Genomic DNA, 21,205 nt, shown 5'->3' with positions numbered 1-21,205 from the left:
GATGGGTATATAACCACTTGATTTTGTATGTAGTGTATGGTGGCCCTATTGTCTCTGCAAACTTGTTACACTCTGCTGTTTGGAACACACAGAGCTAGTTGAACTGCCATATATTTCAGCTGTCAATGAGGAATCCACTGCCTTGAATGATGAGGTGCTTCCCTGAAGCTTCACAATCTATTAGGGATGCTTTTATGTTGATAGTCACATGCAGCACTAAGTCGAGAAACGATCTGCCCAGTAGCAAGTTCACTTTGTCCCGCCACTGAGGTTTGTGCCGAACACAGGGCCCTAGATCCTCGTAATCACTGGTCTCTTATATTCACTGACTGACAAGACATTCCTGTAAATAATGGGGGTGTAAATTTGCATTCAGAGACCAATCCAATGCATGGCACTATCATTCTTAACAGTTTCAAGATCGTTCACACTACCGGAGGACATGACATCTGGGAAAGGACCTTTAAAAGGCCATCACTAGTTTGGGCTTGGATAGGTTGTACTCGTCGTGACTGACTTTCTCGTGGTACAATGCCATTACCAGAATTAGTGGACCTAGATAATCTATTTATTTTATTTAAATGTTTTTTGTGGGTTTTTTTTAGCAAAACATTCTTTAGCACATAACCCAAACCGTGTCTGTAACATACTTCATACACAATCAAATTGTGTTATTTAATATATTTTGTACACCAGCATAATGTCGAAAATTCTGCCACAAGAATGCAGGACTTTTAAAACATAAAATATGACTCTGAAAGAGAGGACATAGACAATAAACCAAAAATAAATAAATAACCGAAGAGGTATGATAAATGTCATCAAAAGCTTAGAATCCCAAGTCAATTTAACCTTGTGCTCTTGTAGACCTTGAATTTATTTATAAAAAAAAAAGGAAAATAACATTTAATAAAGTTGCTCCGCTAACTATAGATCAGTTCATTTATGCTAGGAAGACAAGGTTTGTCAATTAATGTTTTTGTTTGGAGCTCTGAAATCAACACAAATTTAAAGTGACCTCTGTTTCTTGAGTATAACTATGTGAGACACCCATTGAGATAACTTAGTTTCTTTAATAATATTTTGCTTTTCCATGATGCAACATTCATAATACTGACTCAAACCACATTCTAACTATTGGTATTGTACCCATAGGTCAATCAACAAAGGACCTATAAAATCCGTCTGCAAGCGAAACCTTAAATTGCTTACCCACTAATAATTTGACAATACGAAAACAAGTGCAAGAGAATACATGATTGTCACTCTTAGTTTAGTCTTAGTTTAGCACTCCTAGTGGAAGAAAATGTAGCTACCCCCCCAGAGACACGCCCGCATGAATTACGAGAACACCGTATAACCTTATATGAGTGGGCCTCCAGAGACAAGTTTCCTGAAATAAATGAACGTCATAGACTAGCGTGATATCCACTTAAAAGACTGTACTGCTAATACCAAGCATACAAGACATAGTGCTTAGCCTACCGTAAAGCTCAGGCTGTTAGGATATGTAACTCAGGCAGCTCACCTTGCCATGACAACGGATTAAAGCTGCTGCTTGCCAAGGTTTCATCATAACCATTATTGCTTTACCAATTGCAGGGGCCTACCAACATGGTTATTTTATTTTAAATGAGGACGATTGTCTGTGGGTGCTCTTGAAATTGATACCAATACAGCTACTCTGTTGACTACAATGACCAACGCAAGTTGGAACTAGCCAAAAGAAGCATTTTTGTCCCACGGGAAACTTCTTTGTGGTGTAATTGTCAGACAATGTTTTGAGTACAAGTACTCAAAAGAGAGTGTCTGTAAGGTGGCAGTGCATAGATAAAGACAGGAGCCTGGTCAGGTTCCATACCAGGGTGCACAGCTATCAAGAAATAATGTTTGGGCAGTTTAGTAATATAGGATGCATGATTATATGTGTACGATCATGATCAGGTTCAAAGTGCAAGCAACAACAATGTAAAATTAAAGGATTGTACATGAAAACGTGGGTAGAGCAAGAGGGAAATTAAGTAATGTGCTTTTATGTTTACAGCTTACCCCTTAGGAAGGTCGACTAAACGCCCAAAATGCATTGAGTTCTCGTAGCGTTGAAATGCCTAGGTAGGCGATGGTTGAAATTATGGTTAAAATGTTCGTACAATATTTCTTGATAGCTGTGCACCCTGTTATGGAACCTGACGAGGCTCCTGTCTTTGACTATTAGTGTATAAGAGCGCATGGAGAGAGCGCTCTCTGGAGTAGCACGCTGAACATTTACAAGCTTTGAGCAAAAGTCTTCTTGAGATTGTAGTGCAATCTACCACCTTATGTAGTAGTGCATAGGTAAAACCATTGCATGAGACAGTAATAATTTGAAAGGAGTAACAGCAAGATACTATTCTACTTCAGAAAATAATGTGCCAACTGGGAAAAACTAAGAGCTAGGTAACACCATGGGTTAAGCAGGAGATTAGTATAGAAAATAAAAAATAAATTTCTTTCCGACTTCCACACACTGGTTGCTCTGCAAGTGGTGTTGTGACATTCACTATATTTAGGAGCCAAATCACTAAATTGAGCTGTATGGAATTTGGGTGTATTACGCACAAGTGGTCTTGAGTTAGGAAATGTGGCCAGAGATGTAACTTCTCGTGTGGCACTACAAATAGTTGTAGTAGGATTGTGCACCATGCTTGTAGCGCCCATGTTGGGGATATTAGGATTAGTGTGAGGGATGTTTGTATTGGCTTTTGCACCACATATGAAATGACTGGGAGAGGGGGAGAAAAGCATAAGCAAATATCCCTGACCAATTGATCCATGGTACACTGCCTTTGAATCGGGGTGAGGAAACCAGGAGGCGAAGCTTTGGCATTTTGTGTTGTGGCGTGTTGCACATAGATCTATTTCCAGGGCTCCACACCATTTGAAGTATGAGTGGAGAAGTCTCATATCTATTCCCCACTAGTGTACTTGCTGATGCTTTCTGCAGAGCAGAACTGCAAAGCCCTTGTTCCCCCTGGTTGGTATTCTGCTAGGAGGTGGATGCTGTGCTGTATGGCCCAATGCCATATGCGCTCTGCTAGGAGGAAGAGTTGCACAGTGTGTGCCACCCCTGTTTTTGAATATAATGCATTTCAGTCATGTTGTCTTTACGTATTATGACTACTTTGTTGTGAAGATGACTGTAGATAGTTTTTAGAGATAGTTGGATCACTAGTAGCACTAGATACATGATGTGGAAGCATTTCTGAAATGTTGACCATAGACCTCATACTGTGAGGCTCTGCATAAGAGCCACCTAACCCTGAAGGGACGCATCTGTGGTGATGGCGATTTGTGGAATTGGGGATTTGAATGGCCGACCCTGCAACAGATTGTTGCTGATGCACCACTGCAGAGAGCAGCGGGTTGCTGGCACTACCAGAAATAGATCCTGTAGATGCCCCTATGCTTGAGACCATTGTGTTTGAAGAGTGCCTTGAAGGGGACACATATGTAGATGAGCGTTTGGTACTATAGATATGCATGGTGCCACTATTCCTAGCAAACTCATGACGGTCTTTACTGCGATATGACCTTCTTTACTGTGATATGATGATGTGGTTGAAATAGAGGTAATGCTAGCTGCAACTTTTGTACCCTTTCCATAATCAGATAGGCTTTGGCTGTAACTGAGTTTAATATTGCACCAATGAATGGCTGCACTTGTAAAGGTTGACAGTGAAACTTAGCTGTGTTGAGTGTAAAGCCTAACTTGTGTAGAAGGTTGATTACCTATTGTGTGTCCTGCAGACATTGCTGTTTTGTGGGACTTTTGATGAGCCAATTGTACAGATATGGGAATACCGGTGTGCCTCCCAGTCTGAGATGAGATGCTACCACTGTGAGGCATTTGGTGAATACCCTTGGAGCTGTAGTTACTCCGAAACACCTTGAACTGGAAGTGCTGTCCGTTTATTTGAAAACTGAGATAGCGAAGGTGCGCTGGGTGTATGGGAATGTTGAAGTAGTTGTCTTTAAGGTCTAAAGCAGTCATGAAATCTCCTTGCTGTAGCAATGGTATCACATCCTGTAGTGTTAACCTGTGAAAGTGTTCTGAAGAGATTTAACTGCGGAGTGGAAAGAAGTATAGAATAGGCCTTAATGTTCAGTCTTTTTTGGGACTGAGGAAGTATAGTGAGTATACTCCGTGCCTCTGATGTTGCTTTGGGAATATTTCTACAGCTCCTTTTTAAGACTGAGCTTGAACCTCCTCTGGGAAGAGTGCAAGATGTTCTGGTGACATATTTTGTGTTTTTGGTGGTATTGTGGGTGGTATTTGTAAGCTCTAGGCAATGTTGGTGTTTGATAATCGCAAGAACTCACGGATGTGCAGCCTACAAAAAGCTATTCTGTCTTCCGCCGTGCACAAGGAACACTAATTCGTTTGGAATTCAATCTTAACCACCAATCTTTGGAAGAACTGGCAAGCCTGGCAAAATACTTTTATTTAACCACTGTGGCCCCAGATAACTCAATAAAGTTTGTAATAAACAAAATATTTAAAAACCCGGGCAACCCGTGGTCAACCGGTCTCGCTTTAGCTAAAGACCTCTTGAACTTAGCTACAGAGAACTGGGATCCCAACATAATTACGTACACAACTATCAAAACATCAATAAAAAAGCAAGTAAGATCATGCTCTCAAAAACTGGATATTGAAGCTTTGACAGCCAGAGGCTTCCACGAGACCCAAATTTCCCTTCACACATCACATGACCGCAAACCTCACCTTACACAGCAGGTGGGGAGGCAAGCCCTTCAAAGGATTCGTGCAGCTAGACTGCAAGTGTTTCCATTAAAATATCTGTATCCTTCAGTGAAAGTAAGACCAGCGATTATGGAGTGTCGCCTATGCCATTATAAGTGTGAAACATTGGCTCACGTCTTACTATGCTGTCCTGCCCTGTTGTCAATCCGCTGATTCCATCGAAGGCCCATTCTCCTCCAACTGGGCACGCGGTCGGCAAAGGAGGCAGTCCTTCAGCTATATTTGCTAGACACGGTAAAGCACATGGCTAACTTTGGGAAGTTCATCTATCATGCACGTCATATCCTAATGGACAGGTCAACTATGGCACCGCATGAAATTCATCTGGAGGAAGGCCTAATGCAGTCCGGTCCCCTCTAAAAACTGGTCCGGTGCAGCCAAATGATCTATAGTTACTGCGTTTTAGAAAATAAAATACCAAAGGGTGGTTTTAGGATCAAGCCGTATATATACATTGTTATTTTATTCAATTTTAATTATTCTTTTTACATTAATTGTTCCTTTTTGTATTGGTTTTTATTAACCCTTTCGATGCTCATGACGAGCTCAGCTCGTCATGATGCACAGTTGAGCTGTGCTGATGACGAGCTGAGCTCGTCATGACACCAGCAAAATGGCAATTTTCAGCACAGGAGGGGGAAAACGCCTAGCAGCCAAGGTGTTAACCACACAAATAAAGCGTCATTGTCGGTAATTTGTGTCTAGTGTTGTTACCATTGTTGTAACCACCCCCTACTGGTTTTATACGTTGAGGGGCGAGGCTTAGCTTGTCACTGTATGGTAGGTGTGGTTGATTTAGAGGTGAAACCATGACCTTTTCCTCGATTATTTTTACACTGTAAACTGTAGTAGGTTCCTCTGGAGTACTGGGCCTGATAGGAACCCTGTTTTGTGCACTGTCTGAATCTATAAATGTGCTAGGTCTTGTTCCACCTATAGACTGCCCCCTTCGAAAGGGGAAATTGCCTTTACAACGCGGGCAGAGCCACAAGTGCCGTTTCCCTGCATGCCTTAACCATGCATATGTCTGGTTAAAGCAGTAAGCAGTCTAGATGCTTAGATGGACGGGCACAGTAAGAGGAAGGATCGGGAGAGACGGGGTTTAATGGGGGGCAGTTTTAGGGACGGGCAGTTTTTAGGGCAGGGGGCTGGATTTGAGGGCTCAGGGTGGGGCAGCGGGTAGTCTTAGGGATAGGGTCGTTTTTAGGTCTCGGGGAAGGGGGGCAGGTTGCTTATAGGGCTGAGGCCAGGTTTTAGGGCTCAGCGAAGGGCCGAATCAGGGAATTTTAGGGATGGGGTAGTTTTAGGGCTGGGAGGAGTCAGGTTATTTATAGGGCAGGGTTTTAGGGTTCAGGGCAGGGGGGCTGGGGTGTTAACCCGACCACACATCCCTTTACCAATCATGCCTTTGCCACGAAATTGCCTGGTAAAGGCATGTATTGTTCAGACACATTTGTTGTTTGGGCTGTGTGGTAAAGGCACGCGTGGTTTAGCCATGCATGTCTCTGTCCTACAACCCTAAGAAAGTAGCCTCTATTCTGGAAAGTTTGTAGGGCACCCATGGCTTTGGCTGTCTATTTTTTTTTCAGTTTTTCTAAAATGTCATCTACCTGTGGTCCAAATATATGTTGACCATCAAAGGGTAGAATTAGAAGATGTTATTGTACATTAGGCGTAACGCCTGAGACCCTAAGCCAGGCAGTGCACCTAATGAGAATACTAGTATTCACTCTTTGTAAACTGATATCGGCTGAAATAAGTGCGTATTGCATGGTGACACTGGAAATGATTCTGCCTTTCTCCATCAATTGAGTGCCTTTTTGACAATATTGTTCAGGGAAATAACTATTGTATCTCATCCCATTGGGCTCTGGTATAACGTGAAAGTAAACCTACAGAATTTGCAATGTGTAGGTGATTAGCTACTTGTGCAACAACGCCGTTCCCTGCCACATCGTATTTTGACTTTCTTTGTCCGTTGGAGGAGCATCTCTGGTGCCCTGTGAATTGGTCCATTTTTTAGTCGTGTGGACTACTTATGAATCAGGGGGAACTTGGCCCTTGATTCATTCCGAGTCCGATGGACAAGCCTTGAATTTTTTTGTCGACTCTGGGTGTTATCACCCTAGACTTACCTGCTTAAAAATCTCCTATGTGGATTTGGATTTGAGCATAACACTTAACACAGGCAAGGACCGCACTGTCCTATGAGACTTATTTAGTGTCTCTACTAAAAAAGTCCTCTTCGTGTTGTAAAGTTTGGAGATCCACTTTATGGTACTCTGATGCTGTACGAATCACCTCCAGATAATTTGTGGCATCATCTGGTGGCGACGGTTTTGAGGGGTACAGGTCTGGATCGGTATCATCTACAGTGTCTGCATCATATTGATCCCATGGATCCCATATATTGTTTGGGTCTCCCTGTGGGTCTGAAACAAATGGCATATCATATGTTGCTAAATCCTCCCCTGTATCAATTTCCCCTGTTGAAAATGGTGTGAGTGATGTGTGTGGCTGCTCTGAAGGAAGGTGTTAAGGTAAATGTGTATGAGCTGGTATGTTTCTGCAATATAGGCATTAGAGCTGGAGGAGGAGATATTGGTGTAAAAGCAGGCAGAGGTGGAGCAGTATGAGGTAAAAGATTATGGCAAGTGTCCCTATCTTTCGGTTTCTTGCACCATGATTTACTCCTCAAATGTCTGTTATAGTTGGAGGAGGTTTTGCCCCTAATTTACCAGGGTCTGGATAAATAAATTAAGTCCTTTGTCATTTATCAAGTTTATCTATAAGTTTTTCAAGAACTGGCTGAACTGCCTGCTGTTTTGGATCTGACATTGTCTTTGTCTGTTTCAACGTCAAGGGTAGTTTTGTAGGAGACAGGATTTTGGACACCGCTGATTATTTCGGTGACTGATAGTGTTTTCTGTGCCGACAGTGTCTTTGGATTTTTTGACGTCAAAGGTATCTTTGGGTATTGCGGCGCCCAAGGAGCCTTTGGGTCTGATGGTGGCTGTTTCGGCTCGAACGGCTCATGGTGCACCGAAGACAGTGAATCAAGTGCCAACACAGAGGACACCTTTAAAGTTCTTAACTTTTCCATGCTTGTTGAATGTTTTGCTGGCGCAGGGTCTTGGGTGTGCTCCTTAGCCATGGCCAGAGGGCAGTGGGGATACAACAGTCACCTTAGCTGTTTTTTTGCATGGGTGTGGGAGGCTTTCGCTGGTGTACTCACGTGCCATCGATATATGGAGGGATCTGGGTCAGAGCCTTCGCCATTGCTAGCCTGCATTTTAGTGATGTCTATCGGCCTCACCTGTGGCTTGGTGTCCTCATTCTCCTCTTCAGGCTCTACTAACTGCTCCCCGAAAATATCTGTAGCATGTTGTGTCTACATGGTGGAATGGGCCCAATGACTTTTCCCTCCACTGCTGAAGCATCTTCTTCGAGCAAAAGGCCAGGCACGCCTCACACAACACCTCGTCATGCTCCGGGGACAAGCAGATAAGCGAAGTTGGTGTCTATAAATACAACAAAGTCGAACTGGACTAGGGCGGGTGGATCAAAAAAACTGAAGGAGCAACAGTCGGTGCAGTGTTTGTTGAGTTTTGCGTAGACGGGTGATGAAAAAGCGGGGCACTGGACGGGCCTTGTGATAGGAATTGAGCTTTGGTGCTGAAACTCCAGGATTCACATCCGAACTAGATGGCAAAGAAAAAACAATTAACAAAGGAGTCAATGATCATGTGTAGCACAGATTATAGGAGGAGTCACTATACCTTGTGACTTGAAGAGCTTCTTTGTAAAAAAGGAAGTTGCAAACGTCCGAGCCCAACACTAGATGGCAGGAGTATGCTAAGCATATGTATCTACAGCCAACACATGCTACAAATATACATTTTCTATTATTCTGAGTTCCCACACTTCTCGAAATAAAAATAGTGCCCCACTTGTGTGGTGTGCCTCTCGCCAATGACAGAACAGCCCCAAAATGCAACACAGAGGCATCAAGTTTTCTTCTTGAAAACTGACTCATTCTGGTGATGTGGATAGGTCTGGTATTTAGGCATAGGTTCATCCACCACCTGAGAAACCTATCAAACCCAGACATTTCAGAAAACTGGTCACCCAAATGAGTCAAGGGTGGTGTGATGTGCAAGCATCTCCCTGTGTTTGTCTTACTCGGAAAGCCCTAAACCATGGCTAAAATCATGCATCTCCGTCACATTTGAGTGAGGGAAGGTTACAAAATCTGTAGGGATGCACACAATGCCTACCACCCAGAGTTCCCTCACTTCTCCCTTAAAAAAAGGTATCCCTCTTAAATAGGTAGGGCTATCGCTATAGGACTTGTTGAGGGCATGGGAGTATAGTCAATGCCAGGGTGTCAGATCCCAAAAGCATTTTTATTTATATTAAAAAATATTTCTCCTGGTGTCTAGTTGCCCCCCCCCCCCACACTTTTTCCTCCCACGTGAGAAGGGTAGATTACAGGTAGGCCTCCCAATATGTCCAACAGGGATCAAAAAACTACAAACACCTTCGGGGAGCCGAAAGCCCCCAGTTCCAGAAATCATACCCCTGTGAGTGTGTCACCTAGATCAACTACCGGACATGCAGATATCAACACGTTCGGTGGAACCCCATACATGCTGGTTTTAACGAACATGATGACAATTGCCAATAATAAATATTAATCAATACTTTTGTGCAACAGCAAATTCATTTTATTTCAACCGCATGATTGGTATTCCAACACTAAGCGATATAGACCGGAGACATGGATCGCGCCGTACACTGGGACATGGAACGCGCATGCGTGAAAATCGGAATTGACTACATTTCCCAGCACTCTGAGTTACCATCACAACACGTCATTGAAAGGCGCGCTGTGTCTCTCGGCGACGGAGACGGCCGGAAGGATTTTCTGATCAACGGAGATCATACTAAATCGGTAAGCTCTCGTTTTTGATAAAAACGCTGCTGCAAAGATTTTGACTAAACTGTCATCCATAAAGGAAACTACAAGTAAACCCTCTTTGGCATTGGTTACAGATCGTAGATACTGCAAAGTAAACTATTGAAAATTGGGGCCAATACATGACCAGTACTCCACGCCGACGGGCGGCAGGAGGTAAGATCTTACCAAGGATTCTGTACACAGTAGTGGAGCGTTTGCGAAGACCGTTTACTAAGGAAACCCACACACGGTTACCAGGCGAAGACACTTCATTGCATGGTCGCCACGGATTTAGAGACCACATAGGTAAGAAGGGCGACATGTATTAGGTGGGGTTGAGCAGCAACATTTTACAAAAGTGGAATGGATGGTATTACATTGGTGTGCTTTCCTTTCTTAATATTTTTCAGTTCTTCTGTGGGGACAGGAAAACGCACGTGTACACCTTGGGGTGTTCATTAAAAGTGGTAAGCTGAAGCTTGAGAATAGTGGCAGTCACTTAATATTGTTGGATTTAGTGATGCTGTAAAACAGGAAACTATCGTATTTCCTTTATCATTTCAGAATTCTATGGTCCTGATAAGAGTCCCTACAAACCTCCGGACTCGAAACGTGTAGACTTCTGGTGCTGCCAAAAAAGTCCATATAAAAAGAATCCCTGGATTAATAATTGGTTTAGGGACAAATTGTTAAAGTATATCAAATGTTCAACCCTATGTACTGATGAGACATTTTGTCAACCCAATATTTTGAAAATTTGATTTGGCAGACCTACTCTACTCCATAGGTTCAGTCCCAGTTTTGGAGTGTGTGTATATATGTATAGTATAGTGGATGGATGGGAATACATGTGGATTGTTGATGGTATGAATTGTTGATCGTGTGAATATTTATTTATTATTTTTGTCCCTCTAATCATTGTTAATGGTATCTTTTGATGCTGTAATTATGTAGTAATAATGTTGTTTGTTATATGAAAAAAGATAAAATTAAATAAAGAGCGACTTAGGAGCCTTCACATGTTTATAAATTGGACATTCTGAAATAAAATTGTTTTTTTGTAACAATCATCAGCACTGGCAATTGTTTCTGTTAAGAAGTCTTTACTATTTAGCCAGCTGGTATAACAGTTTCACTTTGTCCTACCAACTCTAGCGCCAATCCCCCCCCATGCATCCGTGCGCTATACAAATTTACCAATCAGATCAAATCAATCAAATCATTGCCGCACCGGAGGACGATCCTTCTCCCACCTCACTGCCAAGTCCTGGAACGCCCACCCCCACACCTCTGAACAGTCCCCTTGCTAACAGACTTCAGGCAAAAAAACAAGACCTGGCTCTTCGACTAAAACCTGCAGCTCCACGCCTGAATACCCTCACAGGTGATAATCCATGCTATATGGGTACTGTATGATTGACAGTTTCAGCAGGTGCAGCCCAAGCCAGTGCAGTCTCTCTGCACCGAGGACTTGGTGCAGCAGGGCAGTCCATATTCCAGTCAAGATCTCAGTGCCTTACTTATGATCCCTCTGACATGATGAGATTATTTAGCCAATGGGCTACCAGGTTCCCTCCAACCTGATGACCACTTCCTGTGTAGTGTGGCATCTGGGAATCCCAGGATGCCCCATTCTGTTAACTTCTAATATAGCAGCTTCCCTACCCAGGCATGTGTTGCTGTTTAGAGCAACCCAGCATTGTCGCTACTGAGGGGGCTAAATGCCCCTGGAATGCCGGTTTGGTAACAGGTTTCCCCTCTCCTGTCCCTAGTGCCAGCCTGTCTGCCTGAACAATGGAGCAGCCCCTCTCCCAAGTGTTACCATTTGCCCTTCAAAGGCTGCCTCACCTCTGAAGCTCACCTTTTTGGCCAACACATGTGTGGCTTCCTTCAGGAGGGAGGTGGCCCCTCCTTCTACAGTATTCCTCCATTTCTTCTTTCCCTGGGAGTCGTAAGAACACCTCCCCAGGTAGGTAGAAAGTGTGCAACCTGTATGGGCAAAGGGAATTAAAGGCAACAACATAGTTTCTTTGTTAAAGTTGCACATTACAACATGTTAAATTACTTGAGAATCAAGTTGGGGTTAATGTAACAAGTTATTTGATACCTTGGATGACCCAGTGTGGTCGCATTGTTCGAGAGTTAGCACAGATGATAGGTCAGGGTGCAACTCTGTACTCACCAACTGGTCAACCATGCCTTTCCACACCAAAAAAAGACAGTGCTACTTATGATGGATGGAACAAAAGCAAGAAATGAAAAAGGAAAAAAACAAAAAAGGACGAGACAAGAAAGGATGGTTAAAAAAGAAGGAGAGAGAAGGACAGCTAAAGAGGAAAGTGAAGGTAAAGAAAGGATGGAAAGAAGGAAGTAGAGATGAAGAAAGAAGGATGGAGCGAGGAAAGTCAAAAGACTGAAAAATGCCAGAAAGAAGAAATTAAAGAAACTTAAACAATCCCCTGAATGACTGCAGCGGCTCATTTGCTTCACCTGCTCGCCTATTTCACTTTTAGACTTGGCTCATGATTTCTTTTTTCACATTGCTCCCTTGACTACCTGTGGACAAAACTACCACAGATGAGGAGATGCATTTCATATGGGTGCCAATCTGCTCAAAATAACTGGCAATCGTTATTAACCCCTTGCATGCTGATGACGGCCCCCATCCGTCATGCACTATGGCGCTCGTGTGCTGATGACGGCTGGGGGCCGTCATAAACCCGCCCACTCGCAATTTTGCCTCACAGGCGCAGAATCGCAGCAGCATGCAAGGGGTTAACAGAGAGTTGGAAAATATGGCTAAAGACAATTATTCCTCTACTAGAAAAGAGTATCAAGGAGGTACAGTTATTGATGTGGGCAGGACTCATGCAGTCATGATGACGAATGCCCCATGATTTAATCACTATTTCTTTAAAAGCTCGATTGACCTGTTAAAAATGAAAGATTGTAAATCATGAGTATGGGGACACTCAAAACGCTGATTAAAAACAAAATGTCATTCAGCCACGATGATGGGAGAGGCATGAGGTTGCTCTAAATGTAATCTTACGTACTGGCCAAACAGCTGGCTTTTGTAACCTACAAGCTCTAACTATAAAGAGATGTCCATGGGGTGTTCATATTGAAACAGCTGTCCTACATATTTGCCAGAGAACTCCATTCTTTTTATTATTCTTAAAGAAAACACAGGATCTTGGAAATTTACATTATGAATGATTGAATCCAGTTGATCAGCACAACAGCTTATGCATGGCACCCTGCACATAAGAAGTAGTAGTTTCTTACCTGTAACTCCAGTTCTGTAGTAGGGGTATCTCTGTTATAGTCATAATCTAGTGAATAGTCCCGCCCATGTGCGTGGACCCCGTAGCAATCAAAAATAATCTCTTAAGATGTCTTTTGTGCAGTCCTGCATAGACACTTAAGAGAACATTAAAGACAAATAATGCAGCCTATACCTACAAGGCTACACTGTCCAGTACTTCAGCTAGAAATGCAAAGGAAATTCCACCAATATCACATTTACCATAATCTGCCCGGTTTCACCCACAGAGAAACTTCCCCTTCACAAAATCCTTGGAATGATAGAGAGGAAGGAATGGACAGACAAGCCCCCATAGGCTGCCATTATGTGTCTGGAAATGGGATACCGTGCCTTTAAGGAACTCTCCAGAGACCCTCGGTATCCCAGCATGCACAGCCAAAGTCCTTTTACTTTCTGTTCTTTTTGAAGGTGTATAAAGCAAGGCCTATAGCATATAATACAGTACCATTTTCTCCACCGGGGAGGAGGGCTGGCGCTTATGACTATAACAGAGATACCCCTACTACAGAACTGAAGTTACAGGTAAGAAACTACTCCTTCTGTAGTGGGGGATCTCTGTGTATAGTCATAATCTAGTGAATAGAATGGCAAGCCCATCCCAACAACTAACTCGGTGGTGGAGAAAAAAGACAACACCACTATTGTGCAAACAGATTTCTTAACGAAGCCTGCCCAACCTGAGCATCTGCTCTGGCATCAGAGTCCAGACAGTAATGCTTAGCAAAGGTATGGACCGACTTCCACGTGGCAGCCTTGCGATCTCTGCAATGGGAACATTACGTAGCAAAGCCGTTGTAGCCGCTTTGCCCCTGGTGGAATGAGCCTTAGGCTTACCTCCTAAGGTCTTATTAGCCTTTTGGTAACATAACTGGATACAGGACACAATCCACCTAGAGATGGACTGTTTCGAGGTAGCAAGACCAGTCCTGGCCGACCCATAGTTAACATACAGTTGGTCTGACCTACGAATATCCTTGGTCTTATCCAGATAAAATTTCAACACCCTTCTGACATCCAGGGAATGAAGAGACCTTTCCGCTGGAGTGAAAGGGTTCTGGAAAAACGTAGGTAAAGTTATAGTCTGATTAACGTGAAAATCAGAGATCACTTTAGGAAGGAACTTAGGGCGAGTACGCATTACAACCTTAGCAGCATGAAATACAGTAGAAGGTTCCTGACAACACAATGCCTGAATTTCACTCACTCTGCGGGAATGGAAATTAAGGCCAGGCTGAGCCAAATGCAAAAGGTATGGAAGGATGACATTTTCCTTGCAGGTCATCGGATCATAGTTCTTAGACGTGCTCCAGATGCAGAACCTCTTCCACTTGTAAGCGTAAGAAGTCCTAGTGGAAGGTCGCTTAGCCTCCTTCAATATGTCCATGCAATCCTCAGGAAGATTCAGGTGGCCATATTGCACTATCTAAGGAGCCATGCCGCCAAACTCAACGATGAGAGGTTGGGGTGCACCATCTGCCCCCCGAACTGCGTGAGAAGGTCCGGCCGACACAGCAGTCTCAGGTGAGGCAGGAGAGACCGATGAAGCAGGTCCGTGAACCACCACTGTCAGGGCCATTCCGGAGCGATGAGGATCATCCGTGCCCTGGACTGAGACAGCTTGATGAGCACCGCTGGAATGGGTGGAAAAGCGTACAGAAAGCTGTTCGACCAGCTGATCCAGAAAACGTTCCCCAGAGTCCCCGGCTGGTAATACCTCGAGGCGAAGTCTCAGCATTTTCTGTTTTTGGCGGTGGCGAACAGATCTACGTTTGGAGTGCCCCACCTGGCGAAGATGTCTGCGAGCACCTTGACGTTTATGAGCCACTCGTGGTCGTCTTGAATCATCCCGCTGAGTGCGTCCGCCGGAGCATTCTGCAAAGCTGGCAGATGAGTAGCCGTTATCGTCAGTCCTCTAGCTAGCAGCCAGTGCCAGATCGCCTGCGCTTCTTGTGACAGTGTGCGCGATCTCGACCCCCCCCTGCTTGTTGAGGTAATACATTGTGGTCGTATTGTCCGTCTGTACAAGCAAGGAGTCTGTTTGGAAGGACGGATGAAAGGCCTTCAGTGACAAGTGAACAGCTCTGAGTTCCAGGAAATTGATGTGATACGTGGATTCCACTGGGGACCTCGTTCCCTGGCTCTATAGATGGTCTGAATGCGCTCCCCAGCCACAGAGAGATGCATCCGTGACGATAGTCTGAATGGGAATGTCCTTGTGGAATGGAACTCCTCTGAGGAGATTCTCTGCTGAGCACCACCACCTCAGAGACTGTTGAGCATGAAGGGACAGCCTGATCCTGTCGTCCCAGCTCCCCGCTTCTGGTCCCACTGATCCTCCAGACACTCCTGCAGCGGCCTCATGTGGAGGCGTGCATGAGGAAGATACAAGAGGCCATCGACCCCAGAAGAGAAGACACCGTCCTCACTGTTGTAGATGGAACAGCCATGAGAGCCTGAGCCTTCCGAAGGATCGATAAGCGCCTCTCCTCCGAAGGAGACACGCTTGCTTACAGCGTATTGATGGAGGCTCCCAAGTACTGTAGGCACTGGACAGGAGGTTGGGCAGACTTGGACATGTTTATGTGCAACCCCAGCTGGTTCAGCAGGACGGCCGTCCTGTTTAAGTGCAATTGTGCTTCCTGGAAGGTGGAGGCCTTGATCAACAAATTGTCCAGGTAAGGGTAGACAAACACCTTGTTCTTTCCTAGGTGAGCTGCCACCACAGCCATGCATTTTGAAAAAGTTCTGGGTGCTGACTTCAGACCAAACGTAGGACGGTGTACTGATAGTGATTGGTGCAGACTAGGAATCGCAGGAACCTCTGGTGTTTCCGTGCAATGGGCACATGGAAGTACGCATCCTGTAGATCTATTGCGCAAAGCCAGTCTCCTCGCTGCAGCTGAGGATAAATCTGGTGCAAAGACAGCATGCAAAACGTTTCTCTGCGAATCCATTTGTTTGCTTGTCGCAAATCCAGAATGGGCCTGCACTCGTTCTTGTCCTTCTAGCGCACCAGGAAGAACCGTGAGTAAAGACCCTTTCCCCTTTGAGACAGAGGGACGTCTATTGGCCTTTTTCTTTACAGGGTATCCGCCTCCACTTGGAGCTCGCACAGTTGGAACTGCGAGCAAACCGGCGGAATCGCAGGAGGCGGGCTGATGAAACGAAGACTGTATCCATTGCAAACAATATTCAGCACCCACTTGTCCTGAGTAATTTTACTCCACCCTCCCCCCCCCCCACCGGAGCGGGTAATGGATGAGGTGGAAGTAACACCTCAGGGCCTAGACCCGGCTGGGCCTTTAGGCGTCACGGAGGCCTGCTGGCCGCCTCTGCCCCTCTGGCGCTTCTGGAAGGGCCTTCGCTGGTACTGCCGCTGCCGTTGTTGCTGCTGACCAGCTTGATGACCTTGGCCTCTTCCCTGGGCACCGAAATGTCTTTGGAAGGGACGGAAGGCCCTCTTCTGCTTTTTCGGCTTTTCCAACCCGACAGCTGTCCGGGTTTCCGCCTCCGCCTTCATGCGGGCCATCTCATCATCCCCATGCTTTCCGAAGAGCGTCGAGCCAGAGAACGGCAAATTGGCAACTCTCTGTTGTGCCTCTGGTTTCAGCGATGTCAGGCGCAACCAGGAATGGCGTCTCTTATTAATCCTGTGGCAGTATCCATGAGCCGCCAAGAGAGAGGAATCTGCAGCTGAGCTGATAACCTGATTGGATACCATCATGCCCTCATTGATGATTTCCTGGAAGTCCTCCCTCCTGTCCCTAGGAAGGTGCTCCAGAAATTGCTGCAGGGACTCCCATAAAGACCGGTCATACCGACCCAAGAGAGCCGTGGCACTATCGACTTTCATAGACATAGCCGCCGTACCGCAGATTTTTCGTCCTGCCGAATCCAGCAGACGGCTCTCCTTATCCGGAGGCACCGTCGACGACGGGGCAGTAGCGTGTTGCTTTCTGGCCGCAGTGACGATCACCGAATCCGGCACCGGGTCCGATCTGAGAAACGCCGGATCAGAGTCTGGGGCCCTATACTTTTTCTGCAGCCGGGAAGGAGCGGATTTCGTTGACGCCGGAGTCAAGAAGAGCTCCATCGCCGGTTCCTCCTGCCCTGGCACCAAGGGCAACAAGGGTCGAGACAGCTGCCGCTTGTGTAGGGTCTCGAAAATCACCGATGTAGAAGGTGTGGGAACAGTTACCGTAATCCCCAGCTTCGCTGCCCCTCTAGCAACACCTCTTGGAACGATACAATGTCATCCACCGGTGACACCCTCGTACGGGGTGAAGATAGTGAAAATCACCGATGTAGAAGGTGTGGGAACAGTTACCGTAATCCCCAGCTTCGCTGCCCCTCTAGCAACACCTCTTGGAACAATACAATGTCATCGACCGGTGACACCCTCGTACGGGGTGAATCCGATAAGGTGGGCGAGTACTCCCTGGCGCTGGAAGAATCCGTATGACGGGACCTTGACCGGTCTCTCTGGTGACAACGCCTGGACCGTGTTGAAGATCGACGGTCACTCCTTGACCGGTATCTCCGTCTGGACCGTGACCTCGACCTCCTAGGCCTCGGATGATCCACTGGCCATACAGGAGGCGGAAACTGCGGAGGCAGAACCGGAACCATAGGTTTTGGAGGCCTCGTAGGCGGTGACGGGAGGTGCGGCAGAGATAGCGACCGCGGAGCAGGCCGCGGTGGAAGAGGAGGAGGTTGATGAGGGGGAACTGGAGGAGGAGGAGGAGTCACCTTAGGTAATGGAGGAGGCGTAGGAGTCCTGGGACTCAAAGGCGAATAGGTCAGAGTATTCAGAGTCCGAAGACCTCGCCACTCTTCTCTTTTTCTTCTGCGCAGGCCTGGACGATGTACTAGAGGCTTATCTTTTTGAAGCTGAGTGCCGGCGCCGCCGCGACCGTAAGCTTTTGGATGCAGAAGACAGGCTTAACACAGAGGTAGAGGACACAGTCCTGGCCATTGATCGCCGACCTATGTCTCCTCGACGTTGATCTCTTTTTCGACGTCGAACGTCTCGACGTCGATACATCCCTCAACGTCAACTCTCGTCTCTTCGACGTCGACTCTCGTCTCTTCGACGTCGACTCTCGTCTCTTCGACGTCGACTCTCGTCTCTTCGACGTCGACTCTCGTCTCCTCGACGTCGACTCTCGTCTCCTAGACGTCGAACGCCGGTGTCGCCTCGACGGCGAAGTCGCCTCGACAGCGAGCGCCGGTGCCACTTGCACCCATCTTGATGTCAACGGTGTCTCGACGTCGATGTTCTCGACGTCGATGTCCTCGACGTCTACCTCGTCCGAGGTCTCGACGTCAGTCACCTCGACGTCGAAGTCGCTTCGCCCCAGAGCCCTGGGACGACGGGGAGCAGATGGTGCTTATCCCTCTCAACGCCGACGCCATCGACGTCGACGGAGACCTGTGCCTTTTCCTGGCCTTCTCTTGACTGGGCAGCCCTTCAGAGGCCGAAGCACAGGCAGAGGACGAAGTCTCTCCATGCCCAGACCCACCTTGGTCCTGGTGTCTCCTTACCTCCAGGCCTTGGAGACAAATTTTCTCCCTGTCCCTCAGGGTCCTCTTGGAGAAGGATTGGCAAATCTCACTATCTTCAGGGACATGAGAGGATGGTAGACAGAGAATACACACTCTGTGAGAGTCCGATTTAGCTTTCTTCCTGAAACACTCAGGGCACTTGTCAAACAAAGCTGGCATATTCCACAGAAAAGTGGCCATAACTGGCCAAAAACCCCAGCAAAAGGAGGAAGAAGCAGTCAGACGTCGAGTGAAACACTCACAACACTTGAAAAGTGCCAAAAAATTGAAATACACTCAAAAGAGGGAGAGCTCAATGCTCCAGGGTCCTGCTAGCAGGAGCCGGAAAAAAGAACTGTGCATGCTGGGATACAGAGGGTCTCTGGAGAGTTCCTTACACGGTATCCCTTTTCCAGACACATAATGGCAGCCTATGGGGGCTTGTCTGTCCATCCCTTCCTCTCTATCATTCCAGGGACTTTGTGAAGGGGAAGTTTCTCTGTGGGTGAAACCGGGCAGATTATGGTAAATGTGATATTGGTGGAATATCCTTTGCACTTCTAGTTGAAGTACTGGACAGTGTAGCCTTGTAGGTATAGGCTGCATTATTTGTCTTTAATTTTCTCTTAAGTGTCTAAGCAGGACTGCACAAAAGACCGCTTAAGAGATTATTTTTGATTGCTCCGGAGTCCACGCACATGGGCGGGACTATTCACTAGATTAGGACTATACACAGAGATCCCCACTACAGAAAAAGGGATTAACAAACAAATGCACGAGTCCACCTATCTGGCCAAATTTTGACAACTTAATTGACAGAAAAGCAAATTATTCAAAACAAATGATAGACAAAGCTATGAGGACAACTGATAAGAAACAACATGATTAAATCTTCAAATGAATAGGTCTTGAGTTCCTAATGCCCTGCTTCCAATACTGGAATTACAGGTAACTATCACAAAGCTGCAATAGATTCTAGATCTGAAGAAGGTGAAAATCAATTCAGAACTCACCAGTGAAGCACATACATAAATAAGCACAGTGTCAAGCCTTTATGATATCTTCATTGAGCCCTAATTCTCTCGCCTTAATGCCCCAGCTCTCAATGTACGTTGGGAAACCTGTATCTTATCGAACTTAATGAATGAAGGCTGGGCCAAACTCCTTTCACAACATGAAAAGTGACTAACGGAAGCATGCCTGAAAAGTAACTATTTTAAAATACCACACACATGGCATTGGTCACCAGCTCACATACATGCCTAATTAACATCTCAGTACGTATTATCTAGGACTGCCAAACTGACTCAATAATTGGTCAAAAGTATAGACTTAGATTTAAACATGTTTGGCGGTTTCTGAAGCTCTTATTGTTAATACTTTAATGCTGCATGACAGAAGTAATTGTTTTAATGGTGTGTTCTACCACACTAGACAATGATTTGTCTACATTACTGGCAGTGGCAAAGTTAGGCATCCTAGGATACTAGAAAATACAACTATACACACAAGAGAAATAGCTATGTAACATATACAGAACGGCTCTCCATACGTTTTACAAACTAAATGACAATGTACAAAAATCGGAGGCATTTGGGGGAGATTCCTCAGCACATTTTGCAATTCACTGCTAGCTTTATTTGCTTCTGGCCTAAAGGGAGTGAGATAAATGGAAGTATGCATGATCATATAATGTCATTGAATTGATTTAATTTTCATAATTGATCTTATCTATCACCAAGTACCCATCGCTATTGCGGTAGGGGCTACCTTATTTTACCTATCTCACTTTCCTTTATATTGAAGAGGGAAGTATTTCTATTGTGATACAGTACTCTGTAATCTTGTTTATTTATTCTGAGAAACCTACATATACTAGCCATTGACTTTACCACTTTACACAGACTCAGCTACTGTTTATAGAATAGGGAGAGGAAAGAGATTACATGCATCAATCTGTTAAACAAAGCCTGCACCTTTGAGCAGTATTTTGTATCTCAATGAAAAAAAATGAACAAAATGTTTAAAAAAAGAAGCCACAGAACGAGAAGAAGCAGGTTAACACTTAAATAGCCGTCACGGTGTGGTGACTGTCAAAGGGAAAAAAGCTCTGGCACGCAACATTCGCCTGAAATGAAAAAAAAAGCATGCTGGCCAAAGAACACATCTCACACACAGCTCTACTGGTCCAGTAAGGAAAATGCTACTTACCAGTATGCATCTGTTCTTGGCATGTAGGGCTGCTGACATTCATATCTTAGCATAGATCGCCGCCTAGTGTTGGGTCCGGATGTTTGCACCTTGTAGTCTTGGAAGAGTCTTAGAAGTATCACGAGATAGGTGACTCCTCCCCTGGACTACAGTGCGCATGGGCATCTTCTCCATCTTCAGATTGTTTTTTGCCATTGTGGCAAAGATGGAGTATAGGAAAGTAAGAGATGACCATGTACATTTATGTAAAAAAGATAACCCTGCAGCTGTGACAGGCACCGGGGAGGAGGGTGGGCGATATGAATGTCAGCAGCCCTACATGCCAAGAACAGGTGCATACTGGTAAGTAGTATTTTCC

The 21,205-nt window shown here is 45.5% G+C and overlaps 1 protein-coding gene and 1 long non-coding RNA gene across 3 annotated transcripts in view; both read right to left on the bottom strand.

Annotated features, from left to right (window-relative positions):
* Positions 1–21,205, bottom strand: part of DENND4C (DENN domain containing 4C) — a 1,503,495-nt gene that overhangs the window by 754,400 nt on the left and 727,890 nt on the right. The window lies entirely within an intron of this gene.
* LOC147659065 (uncharacterized) lies at positions 5,287–8,384 on the bottom strand. Its single transcript, XR_015307326.1, has 2 exons — positions 5,474–8,384; positions 5,287–5,329 (listed from the first exon to the last, which is right to left on the bottom strand). It is a non-coding gene; the product is annotated as an uncharacterized LOC147659065 (long non-coding RNA).

Source organism: Lissotriton vulgaris, unplaced genomic scaffold (genome assembly GCF_964263255.1).
Source record: "Lissotriton vulgaris unplaced genomic scaffold, aLisVul1.2 SCAFFOLD_247, whole genome shotgun sequence".
Taxonomy (NCBI): domain Eukaryota; kingdom Metazoa; phylum Chordata; class Amphibia; order Caudata; family Salamandridae; genus Lissotriton; species Lissotriton vulgaris.
This window is presented reverse-complemented; position numbering and strand designations above follow the sequence as displayed.